A 23,772-nucleotide genomic window follows, 5' to 3' on the forward strand; every position below is an offset into this window, starting at 1 on the left:
AAATCTAGCAGACATGGGACAATCCAATTACTCTGTACTGCATTTTTTCTAAGTTGTGAGGCCTTGTCTGTTGAATATGAGGTTTCTTTCAGATTCAGGATACCCCGATCTCCTGAAGGTATCTCTGGTGGTAAAAGAAACAACCCACAATAATCTGGCTGAGCTGACTTATATAAAAATTGATGCATGGTTTCTAGAACAAAAATCAAGGAAGAAAACAAAGACAGAAAAGCCTGTTCCCCAGCCCTGTTCACTACTATCACCCCTGCTTCTGCTGCTACCCCAGTGTGTCTACCAGGATGAGTTTAGTTGTCAGCCTTAACATTCACTAAACCGATGACTTTTGCAAGACACTCCAGTGTGACAACCTTGACTTTACATAATTGTGCACTGGATATGTAGTCTACCTATCACAGGAAATATCAAAACATAAAGTGATTAACCACTGCGAAGAACCTGCCACCCAGAAAACACAGGTGGCATGCTGCTTTATTTAAAAATTGTGTACTGATCAACTTGAACCCACCCAATCATTCTGAAACTCATTCCTCTCGAAGGCAGAAGCAGCTGTAGCTAGAAAGGCTGTAAAAATCCACTCCTTCTGCCCATGTCAACCTCTAGGATTGGTAAACAAAAGGACTGAGCCTGAGAAGAAAAATGGAGAATTAGCTCAAGGACATGCCAGTTCTTCATCAACAAAGCCCAGCTTGGAAGACTGGTGTCAGACACAAAGGGATACACAAGACACAGAGAGGACCCTTTGTAGACCCCACTCTACACAAAGAAATTTGGGACTTTTATCCTATGTGACAAATTCTGAGCAGTAGCTGAAGTTTTTACTTCGTCTTGTGGTTATGTGTGTTCCAGGGACATCACATCATAGAGTGTGTATTAGATGTGAGTATGAGATATAAGACTGTGAAGATCTGATGAGGTGAAATTCAGACTTTTCAGCGAGTAGCAGTTCCTAGATGCCCCTAACATGTGTGGCTAACTTTGGTATTCTTAGTTTATCCACTGAAGCTGACAAAGATGCACTGGAAGCCTTAGGGACAGGTAGAGAGGGGTTTTTGCTTTAAGCAACAAACAAATAAACTATACCTCATTAAACACAACAAGAACAGCATCACAACTGTGCCATCTACCTTATAAAAGGAATTGAGGTATTCTTTATCCCCTGACAGCCCTGTCTGAACAGTTAGAGAATGCTCTAGAGTCCTTCAGGCACATCAATAACTCAGGTGTCAGTGACCTGAGGGCTCATGGCAAGCAAGGTAAACTCTCTCAGAGCATTCAATGATTTCTGGAGAAATTTTACTGCTGGGGTGGAGCACTAAATAGGGAGCAAGGACAATACAGGGAAGGGCCAGCTTTATAACTGTATTCTTGGACACCAGCAGCCCTCCCCACCCTGCTTGATTTCCAAAGGAAAGCTTTTACCTTCAGGGAACATTTCACAGAATGATACACCAAGGACAAGTCTCTTCCCAGGTCCTCCTGAATACAGTGCCTGCCAGAACCTGCAAGAACCATGGGCACTTTAAAAATGGACCCAGAATGGGAGACCTGCCTTCCTGAGATCACACTGCAGGACAGTGGCAGCACGGGCTGGAGCTGGTCCCTGATCCCCAGTCTAGAACTGTTTCTTCCCTGTCTTAGGAGCATCACCTTCACCTCCCAGACCCACTCGCTCTTCCAGATTCTTGGGCTCACCTCCTAGTTCTGAGGATCCCTCCAGGTTGAACAACACTCAGAAGCAGGTGGCTGCTAAACAATTCATCAGGGGCATGTGGAGCGGTGCCATTCCAGGTAACATGGAGAGGATAAATACAACACTGCAAAAGGGCTCTGATTCATCTAAAGAACAACTCCTCCTCTTCCTCCTCCTCCCACCCTTCCCAGCCCCTTCCTAGGTCCTCCTCTGTAGTACTACTGGAACATGTGCTCTACTTGGGAGGGAGGCAGGAGGCGAGTATGGTTCTTATTGGAAAGCAAATGCCAAGAGTATGATGAGCTCTAATGTTTCTTCACACTAAGGAGAGGAGAGGAGAGTGAGAGTAAGAATAAAAAAGGAAAGACAGAGAGAAGTAAGGAAGAGAGAGAGAGAGAGAGATAGAGAGAGAGAGACAGAGAGACAGAGAGAGACAGAGAGAGAGAGAGAGAGAGAGAGAGAGAGAGAGAGAGAGAGAGAGAGAGAGAGAGAGAGAGAAGACAGAATGATAATGATTAACTCTCCTCTGTTTCCACAATGCGTCTCAGGGAATCCTGGGAAACAACACATTTTACCAATGGAGTGCCTGCCCCACGCATTACATCACCAGTGAACTCCCTCATTGGCTAATAATTCCTAAAAGACAAAATTCTATTTCTAGATGCTTAACCCTTTCATATGTATCAAATTAAACAGGATTTGGTTTATACCAGTGTTTCTTCAACGTTTTATTTATTTTTATCCAATTCCTCCAAAGAGCATCCAAAACATGTACTTTATAGTGATACACTTAATATTTTCCATCCTACAATCTTTGGAGGGTATGTAGATATCTATTTTAATAGTATAAAAAACAAACACCCAAGTTCATTCAGAATCTTTCCTTAACGACGACAGTGACTTGTCTTTTATGAGCTTATATAATACACTCAGAACTTCGTGTCTCTTCTGATTCATGTCCTATTCTGAGCAGTGGACATTATGGCTCCTCTTTCACAAATAAAGTTTAGCCAGGTCTTCTGCATAGGTCTGTCTTTCCAGCTACTCAGAAGGAAGAGGCAGAGGATGGAATGTTCAAGGCTGCCTTAAACTGCAGCTTAATTTCAAGACTGACCTTAAGAACAGAGTGAGATCATGGCTCAAAAAAAGAAGTAAACAGAGTGCTACAGATGGGCTTCATGGTAGAGTACCAGCCTACCCTGAGCGAGGTTCTGGGATTAGTCAATTTCACTGGAAAGAAAGGGAACATAAGGAATTTGCTCAAGAACTAGGACTCACTCTGAGGGCCAGGCTCTTGTACCCTATCTTAATACCCTGTGCAGATCCCACTTTTTAAAATACTAAGGGATCACTCTACAGCCTTGGATGTCCTAGAACCTGCCATGAAGATCAGGCTGGCTGGGAATTCACATCCACCTACCTGTGACCTCACAGACTAAAGGCCCTAAATTCTATGTCCAGCATGAAGGTAAAGTTAAGCCAGGCCATTTGATTTGCATTTTGCCTTTGTCTTGCATGATGTGAAATATTACAGAAAATATCAATGAGGTAGAAATGCCAGAGCCTGAGGAGAACAGAGGACAGGAAAGTGAATACCCATACAGTTATATTCAGTGGCATTCAGCCAATTTAGAAATCTTTGTCTCTTGCAATCCATTCCATCTACATCTTCTGCAGTAGAGTTTTTAACGTAACTATATTCATAGGTTTAGATAATAACATTAGAGGTGGATATAGTGACACATGCTTTTTAATCAGCCCTCAAGAGACATAAGCATGTGGATCTCTATGAATTTGTGATCATAAATAGAATCCTGTGAAATAAGTCCAACATTTATTTCATTCCTTAAAATATATGTGCTAAGACAGGGGCATAGCTTGCGGCAGGCTCTGTGGTAGCATGGATGGATCTCTGAGATCAGTCTCCATACCAACCATCTACACATATATGCATGAGATGAGGAGGCTGTGCTTAACACTGCTAAGCTCCAAGGACAAAGCTGCCTTTGATGGTCTAGCATATGTGGTGTAGTGAGGACTTTAAACAAGGGGCAGAGAATGAAATTTAAAAATGTTGTAAATGGAGTAGCAAAGGGAAGGAAGGTGTCCACTTCCTGCAGGATAGTCTTTCCAAGGAGGCTGCACTGAATTGCAAGACACAAAGAATCACTCAGGAATAACCCTTTTCCTCTCTATGTGCCATAGAAAGCAGCAGTCTATCCTTCTGTATATTCTTTTACAGAACTCAATGCTCACTCATTTCCCACCCTTAGCAGACAGACCTGTATCTTCCTCCCTGGAACAGCCTTCCAAACAACTGACTGTTCTCATAATTGGTTGAACTAATGAGTGACTCATCAATAAAAGCATTTCCTGAAGTGTACCAAGGGTCATGGTGTGACATACGAGGTCAATCTTATTTTAATAGAGTCTCAGTTATGTTTGAGAAACACTGAGTTCAGTACAAATTGACAATAAAATGGTTTTATTTTATTAAAATTGAGAATAACTTTGTACATTGTAGGGCATCTAGGAGACGTACACATACCCTGCAAGCAGTTAGGTAGAATCTCCTGTCGTCTGGGTTATTAGTTAAGGTGTCTCACATTAATAAATACTCAAGCCCAACCTTTACTTACAGACGCAGTGAAGGAATTGAAATGCCAGAGATACTTTCTAAGAGAGAGGTCCAACCATCCTCATTTTCTTCCCAAAGCCATCCAGTGATACAGAGAATCAAAGCTCTCTGGAAACACATCTATCTATGTCCAACCCACAAGACCCAGAAACATATTATATTCTAATGTCCAGCAGCCAGGATTATTGACTGCCTAGGTTCACATTTTAAAACTCGTTGAAGGGTCACCTTTCATTGCACCTCTTGTTGGGAACATTCTGTACTTATTGGCTTGTCAGCCTGGCCTTCTAAAGCCTCAGTGAATGCTTGAATCCTGTTTACCATCCATCATGGACCAGTGTCAACCTACACCTGGTCCTACCAATCCACTGTGTACTAACTTCAACAGTAAAGCAACATCTCAAGGATACTTCTACACAGAAATGAGTGCAACACTTCTGTGTTCATCCCAGCGCCCTGATAAACGATCACAAAGCAACTTAGGTAAGGAAGTGTTTCTTTCAGTTCACAGGTTCAGGCTACAGCCCTTAGTTTGGGGTGCATCCAGATGTCATGTACTTCTGGGAACTAGTCACAGTCACAAGTAAGACAGAGAAAGAAAAATTCCTACTTTTCAGCTCACTTCTTCATACATATACACCATCCAGGACTCAATGTCACTGTGAGCTAGGTCTTCACACTCATCTACTTGTAAATAAATGCAGTGTCTGTCAGATATACTTCCAATCGATTCCTCACTGAGATGTTACTCCTAGGTAAATCTAGGTAGATGAAAATTAACAATTTTAAAGTAACTGCATATCTGACCTTTTAACTGAGGAATCTTGCTTGTGACAAGGCAGAATAATCTCATAATACACACACAAACACACACACACACACACACACACACACACACACACACACACACAGAGAGAGAGAGAGAGAGAGAGAGAGAGAGAGAGAGAGAGAGAGAGAGAGAAATCACAAGGCTGATAAAGTCTATAAGGCAAACAGATGAAATGACTTTCTGGTCTCACTTCCCACGAGTCTTTGTTTTTGCTGCTATACTAGGCTCTATATGGCAAACCCCACCATACCCACTGGTACAGAATGATAAGACCAGATAAGGAGGAAGGTCTCACATGGGAATCAGGCATCAGAAAGCAAGAACAGGTGCTCTATGCCACTCCCCTCAGGCTATTTCTGATGACAAGATACAGGTCACAGCTACCAATACAATGACACAATGTTTAGAAGCAAGCATCACATGGTAGCATCTCCCTGCATGAATCCATGTCCAGAAGCCAGGGTTACAGGGTCCTGACCAGAAAGTTAGCCTTAAGTGGCCAGAGTCATTGCAGCCACGTTGTCTGAAAACCAGCTTTTCACAGCTTACCAACATATAGTTCCCATCTAGTAGGGTGGCCATGGGACCAACTAGAATTCTTTCCCAGCCTCCTTCATCCTAGGATTAACCTGTAAGGCTGCATGGATCTCTAGACCTGTGTACATTTTGGCTAGCATCTCCACCTTGCAGTTTATGTCCCACTGAAAACCCTGGTCCTACTGCATAATCTGCTAGTTATTTATCAGCTGAGATTCTGGCTTCTTTACTTCTTTTATCTGCACTTAAGAAAATGTACCTGAAATTCATCTCTTGCTGATGCCCCTGCCTCCAGTTTTCAGGCTGGCAAACTCTCCAGTTTCTGCTGTCTGCATTGAATAGAGACCTCCCAAGCCTCCAGGCTGCATCATGACCCACCCACTTCTTCAGTTTGCTCTACACCACACTGCAATCCCTCCTATCCTATCATCCCTGTTAGGCCCCAGGTACTCTGGAGCTTCAATTGAAGCCACTAGAGATGATCCCTTAAGTCATGAATAAATAACCAGGACGCTTCATCAGTGTTAGGCTCTGTTTCTAGTTTGGCCAGGAATACAAACCCTTAGAGGTTTCTTCCTTCACCACTGGATAGCTGGAAGTAGAAGGCAACACAATAGATCTGAGCCCCAGAGCCAAGGCAACAATAGGTCCCAAGGGTCCTGCATGAAGCAGGTGCTGTGATCCAGTGCAGAGCACCAGCACCTGCTGTGGTCTCAGCTTCCCAGAGGAAGCACTTCCCTGGATAGGTCTGGATGTTGAATTAAACAACTTAGAAGTCAAAGCTTTGAAAGCCTCGACACTCCGGAGCTCTGCAGGGACAAGGAACAGCCTGGGAACAGGCCCACAGAGCACCAGCATCCGACAACCATGCAGCATCAACATTCTGCTAATAAAAGAGAGGGAGCTTATGAAGAATTGGCACCTTGGGAGTACTCACCAACTGATCAGATTCATGGTGATTGCTGCGTATGGACAGAAAACCCACCTAGTTGTCTTTGCTGTTGCTTACTGACCATGCCATCTCTGGTGTCCTGAATGAACCTCAGACTGGCTCCACCAATTACAGGATCTGCTGAAGCTCTGCAGCCTCAGAGCACTGTTGCTGCTCTGCCCAATGAGAGAGCGTCTCCTCTGGACAACCTGGTTCCTTAAGCCTGGACAAAAAGGGCCCACACCTAGGCCGGCTCCTCCAGCCCCTCCTTCCTCAATGGGTAGGCTTTCCATTTCTAGCCTGGGAAAGTTGCTATAACAAGCATGCTCTGCTCTTGCTGGCCTCAAGTTGCCAAAAGGGTGATCTTTTTCCATCCCAGGATGTGTGAGATGTACCTCTGGGTGTGTCAATAATCCAGTTCAGTATCCTAGAAAGCCAGCTTAGAGAAAGTCACCTGACTTCCCTGGTCCTTAGTAGGAGCTTCTGAGAAACCAGTGAGCCTGCTGTCAGCAAATGTCACAGGACTACAAGCACAAGAAGAAACAAGGAGCTAAGCTCTTACCCTGGCATGGGGATGGTGCAGGACTTCATTACATTCAAGTACACATACAAAAGATAATATCAGCCTGCTGCAAGCTGAGAGGGGTTGTAGTAAGACCACAAAAGGGATGCCACAACTATGCCAGGACTCTCTACAGAGGAGATTTTTGAGATGTAAATTAAGACAGCAAGGTTAAAGGACAACCAGATTAAAGAACAAGGCAATGGAGAAGCTTAACCAGCACAGACAGGGAGGACACTTGGCAGGTCCCTGTCTCTTGTTAGTTTCTATGCCTTAGGCCATAGAATTCTCAGAAGTTCAAGGCAGATCTCCCTCAAAGCTCCTCTTTCTTCTAGTGTTGTTTGTTTGTTTTTTAAGAGAGAGGGTTTCTATATGTAGATCTGCCTGGCCTAAATTATTTATGTAGACCAGACTGTAGTAAATTTCATAAGGATCCAATTGCTTGTGTCTGTTTAGTGCTGATGTAAAAGGCATGTGCCACCATATCCACAACTAATTTCATTATCTAGACCTATAAATATAGTTATTTAAAACACTACTGGTATTCAAAATAAATAAAAAAATGTTTGGGATAAAAGGAAGCAGAATTCTTGCCAGTACACGTAATTCTAAATAAACTTATATTAACTTTTTCTTAGATACTCTCTGTATTTACTTCTGATATGTTATCTCCAATTGCCCAGCCTGTTCCTCTTCCCCCCTACCTGTCTTCACAAAGGTGCACTAGCTACTAATCATCCTCTCCACGCAGTGCCTTGGCTTTCTTCTACATTTGGAAAATGTGCTCTTCATGGACCAATGGCCTCCTCTCACATTGATGCCTGATACTGATATTTTCCACTAAATATGCAACTGGAGCTGTGGGCCTTCTCAATGCATGGTCAGTGTTTAGTGCTCTAGTTCATGGGAGCTGTGAAGAATTTGGTTGGCACATGGGGTGAATCCCCAAGTGAGGCAGCCCCTGAAAAATCATTTTTTTGTCGTCCATTTGATCCTCTACCTCCTTCTGTGAGTGTTTTGTTCTCCCTTCTATGAAGGAATGAAGTTTCCACATTTTGGCCTTTCTTCTTTTTGAGCTTCATAAGGTCTGTGAATAGTTTCTTGGGTACTCAGAGCTTTCTGGGTCTAGTATTCAATTATCAGTGACTGCATGTCATGTGTGTTCTTTTGTGACTGTGTTACCTCACTCAAATAATATTCTCTAGTTCCATTAATTTGCCAAAAAATTTTGTGAGGGAATACCAAGTGTCCTAGAAGCATCCAAAGAAATGCTCAACATCCTTAGACATCAGGGAGATGCAAATCAAAACAACCCTGAGATTATCCCTCACACCTGTCAGAATGGCTAGCATCAAAAACTCAGATGGCTGGTGGCAGAGGATGGCAACAATGTGGAGGATGAGGAAGAAGAATGAAGATGGGAAAGCCACTCTGGAAATTAGTTTGGTGGTTCCTCAGAAAATTGGACATATTTCTATTTGAGTACCGAGTTATGACACTCTTTGGAACATACCTAAAAATAGCTCTGATATTTAAAAAGGACACCTGCACCACCATGTTTATTGCAGTTATACTTATAAAAGCCTGAGGCTGGAAAGAACTCAGATGTCCTTCAACAGAGGAATGGATACAGAAATTGTGGTACCTTTACACAATGGATTACTACTCAGCTATTAAGGCAATGACTTTATGAACCTTACATTTCTAAGGAACGAAGGAGTGGGACAGAGCTTTAGATGATAAGCCAAGAAAATTACTGCCCAAGTATTCATGTTTAATTGCACGATAAATAAGAAAAGGAAGAGGTTAGATGCAGGAGATTTGGTGGTTTTCACTGAAACATCAGTGTATGGTGGTCAGTGTTCAGTATATATCATCAAGGAGTTGGTATTTATGATATTCTTTTGCAATGCACTGAGCTCAGTGCCACCTAGCATTTTAATCTTCATCTACCATATCTGCATAATGAAAGGGTCTGCAAGAGTCGTCACCCCAAGAAGAAGCAATCCCTTTTCTCCTCCTGTTCTCATCTGACAGGGTGTTTAAATGTGGAGAAAATGTGGTAGACTTCATAAATCACTGGCTTTGGTCCTGTAAGTTGTACAAGATCTTGTGAGGTGAAAGATGCCAATGTTTTGATTCTGTACCTTTGATGGCAGCCAAGTTAGGACCAGCTAAAAGATAGCTTTCTTGAAATATCAATTATTTTTACTTACACATATATTTAAAAAGAGATTTTTCTTTTAGTTATGTGTGTGTAGGCTTATGAACTTGAGTTCCTGCAAAGACCAGAGGAATGGAGTTCCCTAAATCTTGGGTTACAAGCTGTTGTGAGGCCGCACACTTGGGTGTTGGAACTGAGCTCAGGCCTCTGCAAGAGCAGGACACACTCTTAACCACTGGACCATATCTCCAGTCCCTGTACCTTAGCATCTTCATGGTAAAATATCAATGAGTAAAGTCTTGGCAGTTCCCCAGGTCAGAACTCTCCATAGTATTCCCATCTACCATTTACATCTAGTCCTCAGGACAAAATGCTAGCAAAAGTAACACAAGAAAGATAATGAGACCAGGAGGTTGCTCTGTGTGACAGTGACAGCTGTTGCATTATAGAGACTGGACTGTGTAGTTCTGACTCATGGTGGTCAGACCCATGGCTCCCATGGTTTTTGCCAATATGTCAAGGCGACCCCTGTACCTCACCCTACCATTTTCTGTTGTGAATCCCCATCTCTGCTGCATCCACTGTCTTGTATTAGTCACCCAACCATTTCTGTTGCTTTGTACCAAGACCTTGATGGATTCAGGAGGAAAGATTGCCTCATACAACAGCAAGTGAACAGTGCAGAACACGGATCTTTTAAGCATGGTACATTCCTTCATCACTCCAAAAATATCACACCCAAAGATGGTGGTAGTATTAGCATTTAAAAATTGTATTTATATTGAGAAGAGCCCAGATATACTGTTCTTAGCAGGAGTAAAAAAAGTGAGCTATCTCTTTGTATAACAAATTATTCTAGAAAAAAGCTTTTTTACTGTAAGTTTTAGAGCTTACAAGTATTTCACATTTAATATGTATAGCTTGCAACTTACCAAGCTGTGGATGGAGCCAGGTTTCTTTCTCCCAACAGCTCAGAATTTTCTTGGCTTTGCTCGTCACCAAGGGTAGAACTGTTTTGTTTTCTATATATAGCAAGATTTTTAGATGATTGGAAGATTTTATTTTTCGATATTTCTTTAAAAGAACTAAATGATTAAAGATGAATTATAATATAGGGAGATAGATTAATGGTACCAGGGTGAGATCTTAGATCTGCATTCTCAGAATTAATGTAAAAAATCAAGTTTGGCATCACACTAGTAATTCTCGTTCTGGAAAGGCAGGATGAGCGGTAGAGACAGGAAAAGATAAAGAAACTAGCCTTTGCACACCAGAAGAAAACAAAGAGACCTGGGTCAAACAAAGTAGAAGGAGAAGATGAACCAGCATCTGAGTTATCCTGTGAACTCCATGTGTCGTCGATAACATGCACATAGTAATGTGTGCTCACACAGTCACACATAATTAAAAAGAGTAAAATTGCTAAGCGTGGAAAACAATGTCATTGAGAACACACATAGTCTGGATTCTGAGGAATTTGTGCTTCTTTAGCAGTTGTAGAGATAAAGAAACACGGAGCTTTGAAGACTATTAAATATGGACAGTGAGGAAATACTTTTCAATTCCATCTACCCCCATGCCTGTTTCACTTGGACAGGTGGTTACAATCTGTTTTCCCTCTGAGCCCTCGTAAGATGAATGATAGCAAAGAATCTCGGAGTGTATGTTTCATTTGTTAAGTAACAGAGTCAAGGCACTACAATACCTTGCTTCAGTCTAGGGTTTGAGGGAGATTCTTGGGGGACCTTTTTGCTAGCCTATGTGTTTTGTGGAGCATTTCTGCTGACCCTGCAAAAAAAATTTCCATGTCAACCAGGAAAATAAGTTTCTTAGTTCTTGCAGTCTCCCTCAGAGGAGGTAGATGACAGTGGTTCATGCTCTGTCACTATGGAGTATGGAAGCTTCAGAAGATCATGTCACACTCAAGGTCTAATAAATTTTCCTCCAGGTCTCAGCCAGAAGCAGCTCCAGCAAGGCAAATGGGGGAGGACCCCAGCCTGTGGGGCAGAAGATGAAAACACTTTAACAGGGACACCATCCTACTGTTGGCTGAACATTCTAATCAGGATTCATGGATTCCTCAATTTCTTCCATCCAATTAAATAAACTGATAGGTGTGAGGCCGGGATATCAGCAGGTAGATATTGCATCTTAGTCAGTTTTCTGATGCTGTGGAGACATAACAACTAAGGAAACATATGGAAGGAGAGTTATTGGTGATAGAGTGCCAGAGGATTAGAGTCCATGGCCCTCATGGTGGGGAGCATGGAAACAGGAAATCAGGCAGAGATGGTGCTGGAGCAGTAGCTGAGGGGTTAAATCTTATTCACTATTTGGAGGCAGCCAGAGGTAACTAGGAATGGCATGTTCTTTCAGAATCAAAAAAGAACATGTCCAGGTGTAATCCTGCCTCAATCTAGGCCACACTTCCTAATTTTTCCCATATAGTCCCACTGATAGGTAATTGAGAATGCAAACATGTGACGTTACAGAAGCCAGTTTCATTCCATCTTCCACAACCAGAATTATGGAAACAATGTTGATAATCCCTGATCAGGAGGGTTTAGATTCATAGCATGCAGACTCCCTTGCAGTCTTGGCCTAAAACTCATCACTTCTCTATGCTTTGCAAATTTACCTACAAAATAATGTCATCATGGTGAGTAATTAGTCTTGTCACCTGGGCACAACCCAGAATCACCAGAAAAGAGCAGCATATTAATAAGGGACTGACTACATTGGTTTTGCCTGTAAGACAGACTCATGGGAATTGTTTTAATTAAATCAATTGTGTAGGAAGATTCATCCCACTGAGGGCCAATTATTCTCTACACTCAGGGTAATGAACTATGTAAGTGGAGAAGTTGAACTGAGCACAAACAATCACAGAAGCCACTGAGCCTACACACATTCATTTATCTGTTCATGGTTGTGGATGAGGCCTCACCAAATGTGTCAATGCCTTGCTACTGAGACTTTGCCACAATGATAGACTTCAAGCTAGAATTGTTAGTTGAAACAAACCCCTCATCTCTTATGTGACTATTCTCCAGGTATCTTAGCACAGCAACAAAGAAGGCACTAGGACAGACATCCAATTCACTGTTCTCTTAAAAATGAAGTTTTGGGCAGATCCAGGTTCTTTGTATTAGGTGTGCTTTAATTAGAATTAATCTGGAGTTTGATCCCTAGATGTACTTTTTTGTGTTGAAACTATTCAAATTTTTCCTTTACACTTTTTAAATTCCCTGATTCTTTGGCAGAGGGACCCAACAAACAGGCTATTTTGCCCATATGTCTTTGCCTTCCACCCTAAAACACACATATACTTGAGTCTGTGTAGGATGCTCTCCATAGGGTTATCTATTATTTCTAACCTAGCTCAGTTGCCAGAGGAACATCTGTCATGAGTGAAAATGGGCATTTCCTCCTCATCTGCAGAGAGAACCAGAGGTGCAATGTCAATGCAGCACTGGAACCATCACTTCCTCATGGCATCTCTGTTCTGCTATTTGACATTTAGGCACCTTGAGCATCTTAGGCACACCATGGACCCCAATAAAATCAAGAAGGGACCTTGTGTTTCCCTGATGATCAAGTTTCCCTAGCAGCATCTCACACTAGGAACACAGAATCATTGTTCAAATCACATGGAAAATTTCTACACACCAGGCACATGTTAACCATCTCTATAGACATGTGACCTTCACATTTTCTCAGCTGCCCTGAGTGGTGCTTATTCCCCTGCCTCAGATTGTAGAACAAGACGCCTGAAGACACTTACACATTGTATAAGGTGACACAACTTGTGAGTAAATGACCAGACCCATCAGCACATTATCTACACCCCTAAGTATCATGCCCTCTGTCAGTTATGCTCTGGATCAACCCCTGTAATATGTAGTCCCTTCCTGTCCAATATCTGAGAGAACTCCGAATTGGGGAAGCCCCTCACTCAAGTACCGAGAGAACTCAAACCCAAGTAAACACAGAGAGCCAGTCTTCCTGCAATCAGGCAAGAGGTGTATTTAGGAAATCAGAGATCTGAGGATGACTCCTATCTCACACAGGAGATAGAGAAGTCAATCCCAAATTAAATTAGGGGGCAATATTTATAGGTAAATTACATAGGATTACATAGTTAGATAACAACAAGCACATAGCAATTTCATTGTTTTATTCAAATTGGCATTCTATGTCTGCTTTTGGATATGATTCAACTCTAGACCACCCTGTTTTCAGGCACACTTACCTTCTTACTAGTTTTTCTCCAGACTACAAAGCCAGACTTTTCAACACGAGATGTTTAGTGGTATCTGTCATCTGGCCCCTTCTTGAAACATCTTATGTTACTCTTAGGCTCCTCTAAGGGTAGGGTCAGTGGGGCTTAGCTTAAAATTTAAACTCTTTTATTCCCCACTTCTTCTAGTGGCTGGTTCTAATCTTAGAACTTGGTACCCTGCTCCTAGGCTCCCTCGAGATCCTTCAATGCACCATATTTCAATCGAAGTATTCAGACCTGTACCTCACCAATGCTTTTTCTGACAAAGGCTACTAACTTATTTATGATGCAGGGTCCAAATGTCAAGAGTAGCAATAGAAAAATTATAGGCCCTGGTAGCATAGAAATCAAAGTGGTGAGCCAAGATATGTGAGAGAACCAGCTTTCAACCCACCCTTGGTTAGCTTCCCCAACTCTCTTCCTGGTACCCAGTCTCTCACGCAGCTTAGACATGGAGTCCTTGATGACACCAGAGTGATCAAAATAAAAACAACACTCTTCTCTTAGAACAGCACACAACCCTCCCTCTTTAAGACATACATATTTCAGTCCCCTGTGATTTTGTAAGATTACTTCAGATAAAGAAGTGACTCTTCTTGCTTGTTAAAAGATTGCTCTAAGCCTGCTAAGTCCTTAGTCATTGCATTTCTCAAGTCTGAAAAGTAGCGCTGAGAGGTGACCATTGCTGCAGTGCCTGTCCCAATTCATGCCAGCCTGACACGCAGCAGTACTGCTCAAGTCAGAGTAACTGGATCTCTTTTAACTGGCGTCGGTCTTAGGTCTTCTGCATTGGTTACATCCCCCTCTGGGTGATAATAAACTGGGGGTACCAGTTGAAAGCAAAAATCTTGGGTGGGGTCAAATACTGAGGTGGAGACACAAGTAGTTAGTACAGTACTACAGGCCCAGTGAGCATCAGTTTGAGGGGCCAGATAAGTGCTGACATATGAATTGACAATCAATGTGGAGCTACAAAGGAAGTATAGGTGCTAGGAATGTTCCCTATACATAGGCCAGCCCCAGATAGCTCTGTGAGTTTTAACTTGTGGCTTGATCCCAATGAACAAAACTGGTGTGACTCTTTATAGGTGACAGTTCTATTGGATGCTATCCTTTCATAATAGGGGGGCCTGGACCCCAGACAGATCAACATGATTTAGTAATATTGGGGTTTGTCTGATTCAACACCTGAAAAGCTCCCTGTACAAGATTGAGATGTCTCTGTTGGTTGTCTCTGGTTGAAGTACTATGGTGGCAGTCTTGACACTCAGGGCCGTTATAGTGGTGCACTTGGATTTCTAGATGGGACTTGAGGCTGGGGTGGTGCTGGGATAGGTTTAGGGTTTGTTTCTGGTAAAATTTTATTGGGCCCCACCTAGAAACTGCCAGTGTTCTCTATTTTGAGTTTCAACTACAGGATTAGGCCTGGGTCTGTTCCTGACACATAAACTATAAGTCCCTAACTCAACCCCTTAACCTTATTTCTGGCCTGTTTGTGCTTTTCAGTAAAGGTAATGTTTAAAGGATTGCAAAAGGGGGTTTTGCTGCAGGGACCACTTCTAACCTTCTATACTCTAGAATTTAGGGAGGCAAAGGTAGGTCTATCAGTATGGTTTTTTTTTTCACTATGATGAGATCCCAGGAGGAGGTGGGACACCATGAGCTTCTCTTGTAGTTTCACATCCCCATGATTTACAAAAATAGAATTTTGGCCCTCCACACTTAACTTCTTCAGGGCATGTCCTACCATCTCTCGGGCATACATATATGTCTGCTGACCTGATTGCACAACAGGTGAGGGGCTTAGCACACCCTAGGGCCCCCCCCAATTTTTCCAATTACCGGTACATTTTTTGCACTATATTCAGGAATGTCCCAAGTATCTAACCCTGCCACCAGGTGGTATACATCTGGGGTGAGGTAAGGCCACCAAGTCCAAGGTTGGGCCATTTTTTCTTACCACAGGATATCTCCAGTTTATAATATCACCTGCCACGTCAGCTCCTTGTGTGCATGGGGATTAAGAGTAATTGCAACAAAGGTGAAGTTTACGAGGATTAGCAGTCTTTTCCAGCTTCCATTCATTTTTAATAATGTCTGCAGCTTTCTTTATATGGTAGGCATGGGCCCAAGCAGCAATCCTGTCTACCTTGACAGGGGTAGGGGTGGTCAACAGTACCAGATAGGCCCATTCCAGCAAGGTTCTAAATTCCCAGTCCGGTGCCAATGAATCAGGACTACATCTCCCACCTGGGACTGGTGAGGTATTTTTGAGCTTCCCGTTTAATAGGCACCCTTCAATCGGAACCAGACCTCACATTGGGCTGTTTCTAGTGCCATTAAAAGAGCAAATAGGGTTTTAAAAAGAACCACAAAATTGGGGGCCCCTCATAATTTGAGGAGGGGCGGAGAACTCCCATACACAATCGCATAAGCTGTTAAGCCAAATGTGCCAGGGGTTTTCCATACATGGAACAGGGCAGAGAGAAGGAGGATAGTCCAGTCTCTCCCACGGGTCTCTGAGCCCAATTTTCACAAGGTCTCTTTTAGAGTTCTATTCATCCTCTCTACCTGTCCTGAACACTGGGGTCTATATGCACAATGTAATTTCCAATCAATCTCCAGCAGTGTGGCCAGTCCCTGACATACCTGGGAAATAAATGAGGGTCCAATGTCAGACCCAATTACCTTGGGTTTCCCAAATCTTGGAAAAGTTTCTTTGAGAATCTTCTTAGCTACCAGAGTGGCAGTCTCTGCTTTGCTGGGATAGGCTTCTACTAATCCTGAAAAGGTTTGTACAAAAACTAAGAGATATTTGTAACCTTATCTTGCAGGCTTGACTTCAGTGAAATCTCCTTCCCAATGGTCACCTGGCCGGCACCCTTTGAGCCTTTTTGCAGAGGGGAATTTTGAATGTCCAGTATTAATCATAGCACAGGGCACACAGGCTTTTACAACCCTATCAACAGTCTCTGAAATTTTGGGGACATAATAATTTGAGGCTTTGATTAGACTCCCAAGATGCTTAGTTCCTAAAAGAGTCAGACAGTGTAGGTGGTCCTCACGGTCACCCCTGTTTTCCTGGGGAAGGGCCAGTTTGCCTTCTGGCTTGTATCTCCTCTTGTCCTTTGACGGGGGAAGGGAGGGATTTCTAGTATGTCCATGTGTTGATGATCTTCTTCCATATATTCAGTGTCTCCTTTCAGGGCTGCCAAGTGGTCCAGGGAGATTCCTGCCATAATCATAGCCCCTTGGGCTGCCTCCTTGGCTACAGAATCTGCCATCCTATTGCCTTTTCCAATTCTGTCTTGTCTCTTTGGTGACCTGGGCAGTGGACAATAGCCATGTTCTTCGGCAGGTAGACAGCTTCTAGCAAACTGAGTATCTCCTCTTCATTTTTAATGTCCTTTCCAGGCCTGTATATAACCCCATGAAATGTGCTGTGGCAAATGTATACCTGCTGTCCACATAGATGTTTACAGCTTTGCCCTTGGCCATCTGTAGTGCTTGAATGAGAGCTATCAGTTCAGCTTTTTGTGCTGAAGTCCTTCCGGCAGATGACTGGCCCATATGATGTTAGTTCTCTCCACTACCACTGCCCCTGCCACCCCCTTACCTTCAACCACGAAGCTGCTGGAATCTGTGTACCAATTTGGACCTTCTGGCCATGGCTGGTCTTTCAGGTCCCTTCTTTTACCCATTTCTTCTGATAGGATCTCTTCACATCGATGTGTCTGGTCTGAATCTTCAGTCTCCAGTAGCAGAGTGGCAAGGTTTAGGATGGCTGGAGGGGCAAAAGCTTTCCTGTCAATTCATACCAGGTTCTGGTAAAGAGTCATGTGGGTGTTTGTCATCCATCAATCAAGGGGCTGCCACACAATACTCTCAAGGGAGTGCAGAACCACTATAGTCACATGTGAGACTATATTATTATTATAGGCATGTGAGACAGCATAGACAGAGGCATGGCCGTCTGGGAGAGCCCAGAGTGGACATAACCAAACTGAGCTGTGTCCTGTGAGGAGAGAGAAGAGTGGAGGGGACAGCAGAAAAGCCATTGGCAGCAGTCAGGAGCCCAAAGAAACAAAGAGGAGTAACCAAAATGGTTGGATTATATAAGGAATAGTATCACAGTCAACGGGGGCTGAGAGTTCAGAATTGGGAGTGAAAGAACAGGAACAGGGCGGAGTGTAAGGAGAACCTGGTGACTAGTGTTTGCTTTGACATGTTAAATAGGCACTGGGGCTAAGAAATAATTGGCTGGAGTTTGTCCTGTGAGCAGTGGGTCCAGGTCAGTTCCCTGAAGCTTACCAGATTTTACTTTTTTAAGCTTTAAGGGAGAGATAAAAGTTTTAGATATTTTAGTATTACCACCATTTGTAATCTGTACTGAAATCTATATTGTAGATGAGGTGTTATGACTTAAAGTCACAGAAAAGAGCTTGGGAAACCAAAACTGATTTAGAGTTAAAAGCATTAACTCTCTTTACAGGGGAGTGAATGTTCAATTAAATGAATGTTTCTCAGCACAGGGAGAAAAAATGTTTAAGTTTGTACTTAGAAGACAACCTTAGGAAATTTAAAATCTTGAGCTTGTTACTATGACAATACTACTCAGTCCTGTCAAATGAATGAATAAAAGAAAAAAGAAGAAATAAAACATGACTTTTGTTAAAGCTACAGTCAGTCTATTGTCAGAGATCTGAGAAAGATAAATTATAGCTAGAACTATTATTTAAATGGTTTATGTACCAATTAAAATGACAGGGATATTCCTGTTACCTGAAATAGGTTATTTAAGCTCCAGTAATCTTCCTTGGTTCACTGGGGACAGTGTTTAGTCAGAGCAAGAAGACTGAGGGAGATCAAGGGGGTACAAATTGGGAAGTAAAAAGTCAAAGTATCATTATTTGTGAATGATAAGGTAGTATATATTAGTGAACCCAAATGATTCACCAGGTTGCTACTACAACTGATAAACACTTTCAGCAAAGTAGTTTGATAGAGGATTAACAAAAAAAAATTAGACAGAGATTGGAGTGTAAGGACCCATGTTTAACTTAGCTGACTATCAACATAATCAACCCTAGTTTGCTAACTGTGGCCAATGAATCTACTGCTTACTGTGCATTTGTTGAAAGTTAATAAATTATAATATTGAGAGATGAACATGTCTATTTATATCTGGCATTGTATAATCACAATAGTGCCCTCCATTACTAGGGTGCATTTTAGAAGAGGCTCTGCACCCATGAGCTCAGCACAGCATCTCCTGCTTAACTCATCTAATAGACTAGACCTTTGTGTCTTTCATGACAAGTGCTCTGGACCATTTCACAGTTCAGATGTTCTTGGATTTTAGTATATTTATGTGTATTGCATATTTACAGATCTCAGAAATGGGACTCAAATTTAAACACAAAATCCATTTGCATTCTATATACTCATGATATAGACTTGGGTTACTGTACTATATTTTTCATAATTTTGTACATTAAACACATATTCACTGTGTGGAATTTTTCAACTGTAGCATCATCAAAGTACTCTAAAAGTTTTGAACTTTAGGGTTAGGGCTTTCAGATTGGGAAGCTATAGCTGGAATGGTACTTCCCTACTTTGTCCCTTCAGTCCGACACATTCCTCTGCAAACGAAGCTTTTATTACAGCCCTTTTATTTTAAATAAGCCAAGAAGGGGTGAATTCTGTCCCTTGCCTCATACAATTCCTGATGTAATGTCTAGTTTCAGAAACAGTGCCCAGGGCATAGTGAGTCCTTCACAAATATTGGTGGAATAAAGAAGCTTTGCTCATATCCTATTTCATGTGGCACTTACAGAAGCCACACAAGCTGCATTAGTACCTTGTGAGGGAAGAAGCAGAGGCTCAGAGGTAGATGGTTAGCTCTGACTTCTGGGTGACAACAGCTCTCTACTCACATGAGCTCTGTCCTTGTTCAGCCTCTGCAGAAAAGATGCATGAGTTTGGCTCTGAGTTGACCCTAAAGGTCACATACACTGGTAGCTTGCTCAGGGTGCTTCATGCTATTGGAAGCTGATGGAATCATAAAAGTTGTGACCTAGTGGAAAGAGTTTAGGGCACTGGGGCATGCCATAAAAGGGCATTAAGGTTTTGGTTCCTTCTCATCTCTTGCTCTCTTTGGTTTCTCAAGAACCCTGAGGTGACAGTATCTTCTGTGTCACCCGTCCACAAAGATATGCTTAATACCACCATGCCCAACACTTCTGGGTCAAACAATCACAGACTGAAACATCTGGAACCTCCAGCCAAAAATGAGTCTTGCCTCCTTTTAAATGCACTAAACGCAGTCATCTTGTCACAGTGACAGAAACAACTAACCCAGATCTTGGATTCCTAGTTCCTTCAGTAAGGAGTTAAAGATTCCCAGGGCTTCATCTGGCATTGCTTCAGAACCCAGGGCCAGATTCAAGCACTGCCAGACTCTAGAAATCCGATGTTGAGGCAGGCAATCCCATGCCACCAAGTGAGTCTGTGTTTCCACAACTTAGTTTCTCCCTCTGTAAAATGGGTTATGACAATAATCACCAGCATTTAATTTAAAGATTACTTTGGTCTAGACATGGCTGAGGCATTAGCACATGCCATCTCATGTGTTTCTCATTGGACTCTGTGATAATTTGTTAGAATAGAGTGTTCCAGAGAATGTGCTGCCCATGGTCACACTTGCCTTTGTTTTGGCTGAAGAGGGAGATCTATCTACCCAGGCAGGCGGTTTTAGAGTCTGGGTTCTAACTGCAAACCTCCACTGCCCCCTTGATTTCTTTGGACCATCTTATGGGGTTGTAGGAATAGATAAGATCACATTTTATAGAAAGAGCTTGGCCAAGGTATCCAGCAGTCAGTGGCAATGACCTTTTCCCTGTACCCTGTCAGATTCTTGGATTCTTCCTATGTTTTGTTTCAAATTGTTGTTGAACTATCTTCTTACATTCCACTTAAACTGGGGAACTTAACACCTCTTTAATAATGGAGCACTCTCTTTTTTGTTAAAGGGGGGCAATAAGGGCAGAGATGCTCCACACAGTCTCTGGAGTCAGACTGGCCAAGCTTCATCTCTAGCTGATGGACACCTTGATTCCATTACACAACTCAATGGTTTTTTTCAACCTTCTAATCTATAAAACTGGGATTAAATAGCACACACCTTCTGTGGTTGTTGAAGGGAAAAAATGTGGTAATATATGTTAAATGCTTGGAACCTCACCTAGCCCATAGGAAATGCTCTCAAAGTGTTTTTTAAATAAATAAAAATTCATGAATTTTCTATGTGCCTTTCAAGCTGGCTTAAAGTATAAGGGATTTTCTTGGCCCAAGTCTGGGGAAAAGTGTGGACCCAGTATTGAGTAACATCGCCAGGTCATTCACTATTGGCTGTTATTTTCTGTGCTTTGGCTCCATTTTTGACAGGTCATTCATTCAGGGAGACAGAGAGCCATCGGCATTGACCCTACCAGCTCAGCAGCTCTGGACATTTCTGCAGTTCAGTGAGTCCTGCAGAAATCATGTTACTGTGTCTGTTATCCAAAATCTCTGGAGAAAGTCCTGTTGTCTGACCTTTAATCTCAAGCTTATAGTCCAATAGACTAAGGTTGGTCATGTATTGTCAACTGCACACACTGCTTAGACAGTGAGGTTGAGAGGGGGTCACTGTGGTGGGAAATCATTTAGGTACTGTTCCTCAGAACAGATGAATGATGATGACCATCAGTGGCTTACTCGCTACCATCCTGCACTTTTGGAATATGAGATCTCCATGGAAACAGAAGCAACAGAAATGTCTTTCAAAGACTAATGCATATGACCACAGAGCACTCCCACAATATGCCAAGTTTGAGCTGGAGAACCAGTATTGGGATTCAGTGTGAGTGTAGAGTCCTGAGAAACAGGTGAGCCTATGGTGTTCTTAATGTCAGTCTAAGAATTGAGAAACCATTGGTATAAATCCTAGAATGTGAAACCTTGACAACGAGAGGCTTTAATGAAAGAATACAGGAGAACATGGATGCCTCCGGTCCAGAAGACACCCTTACCTATGCCTCATGTGCTCTTAGATTGAACTCTGTGATGATAGAGTGCCTGCCCATATTTGTGAGATCCCATCTTCTATACTCTGTCTACCGGCAAGATCCCTGCTGACACACCCAGAGATGATGCTTAACCCATCTGGCTATAGGTTCTGCTCACATGTGCAATGAACTATAGCCCCAGTGCAAAATGCCTGTTGGCATTTTCCATTATGACACCTAAGTATGAGATACCACAGGTCAAGAGAACAGCTCAACCTTCCAATTTGGGAGAGCACAGTGAGGGCTTGCCATGGTCTCACATGGATAAAGATACCAGTGCCTTCTACCTGCAGGTCACTTTGTAAATCAAGCTGTGGCTTCCTGGTGACTGCATACTTTCTAGACAGTCTGAATATGAAGACTTTATCAAGCTTACTAGAGTATGCTGCCTCCAGGAGACTCTGAGACCTTTCTTGTTGCACAGGTTTGTGTGTTTGAATGCTCTATTCCCAGATAATAATGCTCTTTTGGAAGGTTGTGAAAACTTTAAGTCTTACAATCCTGTCCAACTGGTGGGCCTTATGTCGCTATGGATAACTATAGTTGTGGTCCAATATAAAATTATAAACCTACTTATAGCACCAGCCTGGCTGGGTGTTATTGTTGGGTTTTTTTATTTTGTGAACTTGATATAAGCTAGAGAGCTATCTGCAAATTTGAAACTATTAGGTTTCAAACTGGAACAAAAGTCTGATGTACCTACCTATCATATCAAACCTGTCTGCCAGGTTTCCCAAAATTCCTTAGTCCCGACCTCTTCCAGGGCCCTCCTGTCTGGTATACTTGTCCCTTACCCTAAACTACAGCCTAGATTTTTGCTATATAATCTAACCATTGTGGTCAGCCATTCTTTTTGTACCTTTTGGCCTTCTTGCTCATGCACCCTGTTCTCTTCTCTCTTCTCTATCTCCTCCCACCCCCTCATATGTCTCAGTGTCATGGCCACTCTGGACTCTCCCAGATGTCCCTGTATCTGACTGTGCCCTCCCACATATTTATAATAAATCTTCCCCAACATACATAGGAGCAAAAATGTCCTTTCTTTTCTTATTCTCTATTTTCATTTAGGAACCATTACTGAGGAGATGCCCACATAAGATTGCCCCATATCAAGCCTTATAGGCATTTTTCTAATAGCTAATTGATGTGGGAGGACCCATATCACTGTGGGTTGTGCCATATGTTATCAACTTCTCTAGGCTCTGCCCACAGTTACTTAGAAGCAGCTTGCATCTCCCACAACCCTTACCACGTATGAGCCAGGAGCCAGATGTATACGGAGGACACTGGAACCTCTCCTTACCTCTACACACATAACACAGCATCTACTCTCTCCCCACATCCTCTCTTCCCATGTGTCCTCAGCCAGCCTTGTCCCCTCTTTCTCTCCTCCATTCCCCTCTCTCATTTTGTCCTTCTCTGCCTCTCTACCTCAATCTTCATGTCCCCTTCCCTTCCTGCCAATAAATCTTCTTTATATTAGGTCTGTCATATGGCTTGTTTGTTCAGGAGAACATGTCTTGGCATGGGCCCACTCAGATGTTCCCACGCGCCCTAGTGTACTATTGTATTTCATAAAACACACAGCCATTCATAAACACGGACACCTAATTAGTATAACGAAACAGAGGAAGGCATAAGGAGCAAGCCAGTAAGCATCATTGTTGCATGGCTGCTGCTAAGATTCTACTTCTAGATTACTGCCTTGAGTTCCCTGGATAAGAGACTGACTACAAGCTATAAGGTGAAAAAAATCCTTTCATCCCAAGGTTGCTTCTGTTCATGGTATTTTATTCTATCATTAGAAACCCCAAATAAAACAAACATTATGAAATATTTGTATGCGTGGTTTGTTTACTCATTGTTTATAGCTCAGTGATATGGCTCTTTCCTGTGAATTTTGTAAATGGCAAAGTTGTATCCTGATATCAAAAGGTTTGCCATGCCTACTAGGAGGTGGGACCTCAATGAAGAAAGTGGGTCACTAGGTATCAGCCTTGAGATTTTTTA

The sequence above is a fragment of the Micromys minutus genome (genome assembly GCF_963924665.1).
Source record: "Micromys minutus genome assembly, contig: SUPER_22_unloc_1, whole genome shotgun sequence".
NCBI classification, from domain to species: Eukaryota; Metazoa; Chordata; class Mammalia; order Rodentia; family Muridae; genus Micromys; species Micromys minutus.